Source organism: Octopus bimaculoides, chromosome 3 (genome assembly GCF_001194135.2).
Source record: "Octopus bimaculoides isolate UCB-OBI-ISO-001 chromosome 3, ASM119413v2, whole genome shotgun sequence".
Classification (NCBI taxonomy): domain Eukaryota; kingdom Metazoa; phylum Mollusca; class Cephalopoda; order Octopoda; family Octopodidae; genus Octopus; species Octopus bimaculoides.
The window spans coordinates 100,580,892-100,587,945 of NC_068983.1; the positions used below are offsets into that span (position 1 = coordinate 100,580,892).

Here is a 7,054-nt window from a genome sequence, read left to right on the forward strand (position 1 = left end):
TATATATATATATATATATATATATATATATATAGAGAGAGAGAGAGAGAGAGAGAGAGAGAGAGAGAGAGAGATGTGTATGTGTGTGTGTATGTTTATCTCTGTTGCCTTTCTCACCAGTAGCACCATGATAAGTGTTGATTTATCTCTCCTACTTAATTTTCATATATTAGTGCATACTTGGCGCAAATCATTTTACTTGCACTATTCTCGCAATATTCACCCATTATTTTACAAATGTATAGGGAGGAGCACTTTCCTCTCGACCCTCACTTTCCTTCGCAAAGTGGAACTTGAAATGTGAATGAGGGCTTAGCCAAAATGAAAGTATCTATCTTCAGTTCTTTGACTTTCGTCCACCGCACAACTTCTTCTGCCATAACCACCAAGAAGAAGAAAACTAACTAAACTTTTCGGCGAAAGAAAGATAGTGGTGTTGATCTTTACCATGAATGTTGTTGTTAAACAGATCCGTTCTCCATGCGACTGTCGTTGTTCGACACAACCCCACAAATCATCAATGCTGGGGAACTGTATGTGCACGCGGTGGACGGTTTCAGCCTGACCGATTAAAAGATTGTCTTTTTCAGGAAATATATATCCGAGATAAGCTCATGGGGCTTAGGGCTTGGATTTGGTGTGCCATCTCCCCCCTTCACCAATATTTTTTACGGTTCGCACATAGCCCCATACTGTTTCATGAAAAATCACCATCAAGAACGAGTTGATTTTCTCACCTAAATCTCTAACCGTGACCGTGTCTTCGCTCTGTATTACTGGACCCTAAGCTATACTTAAGTATGAAAATGCAAAAACAACGACTCTCTTTAAAACTCGCTCTCTATTTTGAGCACTTGGCTCAAAATCTTTATCCATTGTTTCTCCTTTTCTTGGATTCTTGTGAAACCTTGTTCTTCTCTGTCACCAGTTACTCTGACAAATGATGCTCTTCGGATGATTGTACAATTGCTGCTCCTGTTGTTGAGGATGCCAACATCGACCAATCTACCGATGCCGGCGCTATTATTGGTATTCGTAGTGATAATGAGATTTCTATTGTTCATAATATTGTCATTCTCGGCGTTTATCAAAAGAGAAATCACTTATTTTTCGTTTTTTTTTGTTGAGTAGTGCGTGCGCAAATAAAATTGTTTAATCCTTTGAGAAGAGAGCATTTTCTTTACATTTCTTTATCTACACAGTGATATCACTAGTATTATAAGTGGCCATATTTAGAATGTCTTCGAAATAGCAATTCAGCTAGAAATTTTAAAACGTCAAATAAAGCAAAAAGAATTCCCCCCTTGCGGAACAGAAATCACAAAATTATATACACTAACTCCCGTTTAGAGCGGTTATAAGGAAAACAAGATCAGAAAGTGTCCACTTCAATCATAGATAAACGTAAAATCCCGGAACAGTAACAATGAATCTCATTTCGTTGACAATGCCAACAATAGTATTAAATTAATATCGAAAGAGTATATTTACCCTGAACAGGAGGAGGGTGAGGTCTTCTGCAAATAGTAAATCATTGAAAAAAGAATTAATATTATAAGAATACAAAATTCATTATAGTTTCTTACATAGGAATGAAGCAAACTATGTGTAGCGCATAGCGGTAGAGGTTTGAATCGACAGGGCATATGCTTGCTACTTATTTTATAGATCCAGTCGGACATATCAGAGATGGTAGCTAGGACATTCGTTATCCAGAATAATGATGAACTTAATTAAAATTTGCACTCAATACGTGAACGATCGAGACTAGATTATGTATGGCATTATGATATGGAACTCTTTCGCCTTTGCCACTCTACAGACGAATCTGCTTCAGGAAGGATTTTAACATTGGTACACGACCACAAATTGGTGGATGGGGGGTACAGTCGGTTAAATAAATCACAACATTTTGTCTGCTTCGTAATTTAAAGACCTTTGAAATGTGAAGAGTAAAGTTTGATCAAGTGAATTGAAATTAGAAAGAAACGTAACTAAACATTTCAAGGCATGCTAATGAGTATGTAACCCGCCACTATATAGTAGTAGTAGTAGTAGTAGTAGTAGTAGTAGTAGTAGTAGTAAAAACATATAGAATGTGTTTAATGAGTAAAGGCAAAATATTATCATATTCGTCTATCTGTCAAGCAAAATAATGTATCTGCTTGTACATAAAACAATTCTTTCTTTGCAGACAGAAAATTGGCCCAGTCAAGCAAAATTTGTTTTCCGTATTGTTAAAATTAGATTTATCAGCATATGTAGCCTATCTGTTCAATATTAGCTTCGCCGACATCAATAAACCTTCTAGCTGACATCATGGCTAAGAGTTTCGACTGAACGAATAAGTGCAGAAGTAAGGATCTGAAGTCATCCAAAATTCCAGTATAAATGTTTATATTTACCTAATGCTAATTAGCTGTGAGTCAATATAAGTTTTTCTGGAATTTGTTCAATACAGCAGACGAAAGAGTTTTCGATCAGTGCAGAAGTACATGTGACAATATCTGAATGCAACAAAAACAGAAGAAAAAAACTGTCTGAAACCCAGCTTCCATACATTAACAACCAAGAATTGATAACTGATGAATGCATATGCGAAAAAAGGAAAAAGTCTTAAGATGATACTGGTGGTATCTTGTTGATAATGATGGGTTAGGTATTGTTGATGGTGTTCGTGAAAATAGTGGTTTTGCTACGGTGGTGTGGATATTGCCGCAGTATTGCTAAAATAGTGATGGCACTGTTGGAGGTGCTAATGATGGATGTTACTGGTGTTGCTTGTGTGATGTGACGTCGGTCGTAAAAATTGCAATGTTGCAAGTGATGATGGTATTACATAGTGTGACAATTTTTTTATTGTTTTTTTAATATTTTGTCTTTAGTCAATAAGTGTTATTTCCTATTTGCTTCTATCTAGAAACCATATGAAATGACTACTCATCCTTTAAAACTTTGCTTTTGTCACCTGAACATCAATGTTTTGTAACTAACCTATATTCCATTACATTTCAGACAGATTTAGTGATGGAGTTACTGAAGTAGAAATATCGTTACAGTAAATATTCTGCTTAATACCATAGATTTGATTGTCTATTACTTGACCGTAACCACTTGAGCATGTCCCTTAATGGCTGACAATATGTGAATCTCTGATCATAAGTTTTGTTTTAACGGATGCTAGAATAATATTTGTGGGAAATATGGTCACTTTTACTGTCAGGATGAGCCTGGTGCTAATAAAGATGTTTGTATATACGGTGTAAATGGGAGAATTGTACCGATGTTGAAGTATTTAGGACTTTGGATAGGTTTAAGGCTTTGGATATGACGTTATATATTTTCAAATTCAATTTTAATTATTCAAAATGTTTTCCATAATTGGTCAATGAAATACTCATATGATACGAGTTTTTATTTCTTTGTTTTGTTTTTAAACTGAACTCATTCCAGTTCAGAACAAACAAACTAAACCCGTATCGAATCATTGTAGAAGTTTCTACGCGGCCACAAGAAATAATACCGAAGTTGCCTTTTTACCCGCTTAAAAAAAATAAACTACACATTAAATGATGAAGCTCTAGATGCATTATGTCTCTCTCAAAAAATAAAGGAAGGGCCACTGTTAAAACGATTTTACTTATCATGGCTAATCTGGAGTTTATTAGCAACGTTAAACTGCACCTACTCAAATTACATCCTTATATACGGAGCTGAAGAATGGTAAATAATACATGAATGCGATTTATTTTATCTCTTGAAATATTTCTATTAATAAGAGACATTAACCTTTGCCTTTTAAGGTGCTTTGTAGTCAGGCTCTGTATACCGGAAGTCCGGTTACATATCCACTCAGCCATATCATGCAGTCAGCAGAATAGTGGCAGCATGAGATATCATTAAATATTTGATATAATTTACATTCTATTATATTTAATATAATTCACATCATCTACATTAATAATTCCCAAGAGAATCAATTCCACACACGAGCAATCTACCGAAACTGAGACATCCACAAGATTAGAGATTCCGAAACAGTGAATAACATTTTTATATAAATTAAAGCATCTACAGTTTTCTAAGATTTATAATTTAACCTCGTGGTATTTAAATTCAAAACTGAAAGGAGTTAGAACAAACGCTGGAAAGGCGTTTTGTCCAAGATTTTTATTATTCTGATCCGAGAAAAGAACTTGCCTGGATGGACTAAAACCAATTTTCGATTCACTCCTACATGACTGGCTTATCAAATTACTGGAGTTACGTCAGTTTGACGAAATCATGATGAACTTCGTGAATCAACAAAGAAGTGATAGACAGTTTTTACCGACACCAATCGTTCCAGCTTATAGTTATTGTAATCTTCAGCCTTACCGGAATATATACTGCCACATTCTAAATGAACAGTACTCTTGGTCTTCATCCTATCCTATACTTCTTACCGTTCATTTAGCTTTCAAAATTTTGAGACTACATGGAGAAAGGGAGGACCAGATTCACTTACCATCTCCTTTTCATCTAAACCTATATGCTGTGAACGGGCCCCTCCTTGAGAGTCTTCTCAGCCTTCTCAAGTAGTTCTTTAAGAATACTTTAAATTGAATAAGTGCAAGAAACTAAAGATGAAATAAGGTAAACCGACAATTTCAAACTCTAGAAAGGGTGATAGTAGTGGAGCTAGAAAATTATGCCTTCTACAGATATTTGAGCCAAGAAAGTAAAAGTGTATATGGAAACTATCCGAGTGACAATGAAAAATGAATATTGTGATAAAAAAAAACTATATTAAGACCGCATCTCCATAGCAAGAACACTAGACTATTCAATACATTTGCATTGACAGGATTGGTTCTATGATACGGGACTAGAGTCAGTAGGCTGTAATATGATAAATCTATGGTAATCACAAGTTATTTTAATATTATAAAGAAATGCGTTGAAAAGTAAAACAACACATCAATCTAACTGTTGAACAAAAACATAATAGCACAACTTTCGCACTTGACCCGGCGCTGAAACTGGACCAAAGAGACTAGCTATAGAAAAAAATAATATCTCATAAAAAGCTACACCTTTTCACGTTATCCAAGAATCTCTTCGGGTGTCTCGGTGCTTGCTTGCGCATCATTACACATGGTATTTTGCAATACACCTGGTGTAGTATTGGTCCTACTGGTTAACGAAAATTGTTCATTTCACAAATGGCGAAAGAGAGTGCGCTGCAACTAGACCAAATGTTTCCCAGATCAAAGAGCGGAAGTCTAGCGATAATAAATTAACCAAGTGCTGCCGATGTCAGCCACCACCATCCAACTTTTAGAGGACAGATTCAGCTCAGCCCTTTATGATTAAGACTGATCACGACTGATCACAATCTCTTCCGTTCATTATTTACATTATTTACATTTTACGGATATTTGCCCTCATCTTGTTTGTTGTTAACACAACGATTCGGATGACCCTCCAGCCTTCATTAAGTTTCTTGAGGAAATTTCGAACCTGGGTTCTCATTCCTCAGGTATTTTTCGATGTTGTTGTTATTATCATTATTATTATTATTATTATTATTATTATTATTATTATTATTATTATTATTATTATTATTATTATTATTCAGGTTACTGCCTGGAATCGAACTCGGAATCTTGGGGTTAGTAGCCCGCGCTCATAACCACTGCGCCATATGCCCGTGGGCATGTGGCGTATTGGTTTCTATTTATCTGGTGTTCCAGACAGAATTAGATTTCGAGTCCCTTAACCAGATCCTTGGTCCAGTGGTAGATGCCGACGTCCCGCATGGACTTGCTTCTCGAAACGCCAAGTCGCAATGCTACCATCTAGTCCTGGTTAATATGCGTTCAGTTACCGTCTGGCATTCGTTCAGTTAAGTGCCAGCAAACTGAACTAATTCCAATGTATCCGACACCAAGCGGCGAAGTCATCTGCTTATGCAGACTGCCCTCCTTCGTCCCAGTTCGAGCGGAATTACTTTCAACACCTAATGTTTTGCAGCAGGGAATCGATCACCAAAACGTACAAGACAAATGAACAAGAGCATCTTTAGCCGACTGAGTACACGATACGAAACGGTTCTGATAGAAGGTCGCTTAGTTTGACCACAGAATAGGTTGCCTCTGAATCTCGTAGCGAAAGCGGAGCTGAAATCAGTAACACTTAGGACAGCCGTCGTGTAATGATGGTCGACCCTGCCAAAGGCTTTGGTCTGATCTGAATTCATCAGCGCCCCATTGAAGCCAAATCTGTTCCAGACTCGTTTCACCATGAGGGGAGCGCTAAGAATATATCTGTCAGGAATATAACACACATCTTCGTGTGCTGCTATCGGCACTTTTGATATTTGCCTAATTTTTAACAACATTTAATAGCTATGAACTTAAAATTGTCAGGTATGTTACTACCTTTATTAGGGTCCTCGGCATCCTCACTATTTAGCTCACATAACTAAGACTACTCTCTGTAGACGAACAACGTAGAAGACGAACAACGATTCTACTATCGCTACCCAAATACTGATCCATTTTTGTAGAACAACGGCTCACAATTAAGTCAAATTCATCCAGATATATGGATTAGTAAAGTTGTTTTACGCTTCTTCCCCACACGGTACAGTGTTTCGGCTAATCTATACTGTTTTTTCTATTCTGGAGTCCCAAATGGCATACTCTTTAAAGCCACTCTGATTTTATTTTCGTTTTTATGCTCCTGTAGGTAACTGTTTTTCGGTGAATGTTGTGCTACAGAAGCACTAACATTCCAAGATTCTGAACGTTATAATGCTTCAATAAACTCACAATGTTTATTCTTGAGCTGAAGAGGATATTCAATCTAAATGGTGGATGGATCTTCTGTATGGGCTACAAATTACTGCATTTTTGTGGTGATTTACGATTTCATTTTTGTTGACAATAATGCTGGTGCTTTGTTCGTTTCTTAAAGGCACTGTGTTTTTATTCTTGTACACACACACACACACACACACACACACACACACACACACACACACACACACACACACACACACACACACACA

General features: G+C 36.6%; 1 protein-coding gene across 6 annotated transcripts in view; it reads right to left on the reverse strand.

Moving 5' to 3' along the window:
• LOC106882638 (uncharacterized) overlaps positions 1–7,054 on the reverse strand; it is a 168,604-nt gene that overhangs the window by 98,515 nt on the left and 63,035 nt on the right. For 2 of the 6 annotated variants that reach the window (XM_052966364.1, XM_052966363.1), the window contains exons 2-3: positions 2,406–2,507; positions 1,492–1,517 (exon numbers count right to left, since the gene is read on the reverse strand). The exons of 2 other annotated variants lie outside the window; for them this stretch is intronic. The gene's annotated coding sequence lies outside the window, so the exon portion shown is untranslated. The remainder of the gene's footprint in view (positions 1–1,491; positions 1,518–2,405; positions 2,508–7,054) is intronic. 2 more of the 6 variants (XM_052966362.1, XM_052966365.1) reach the window with 1 other exon arrangement.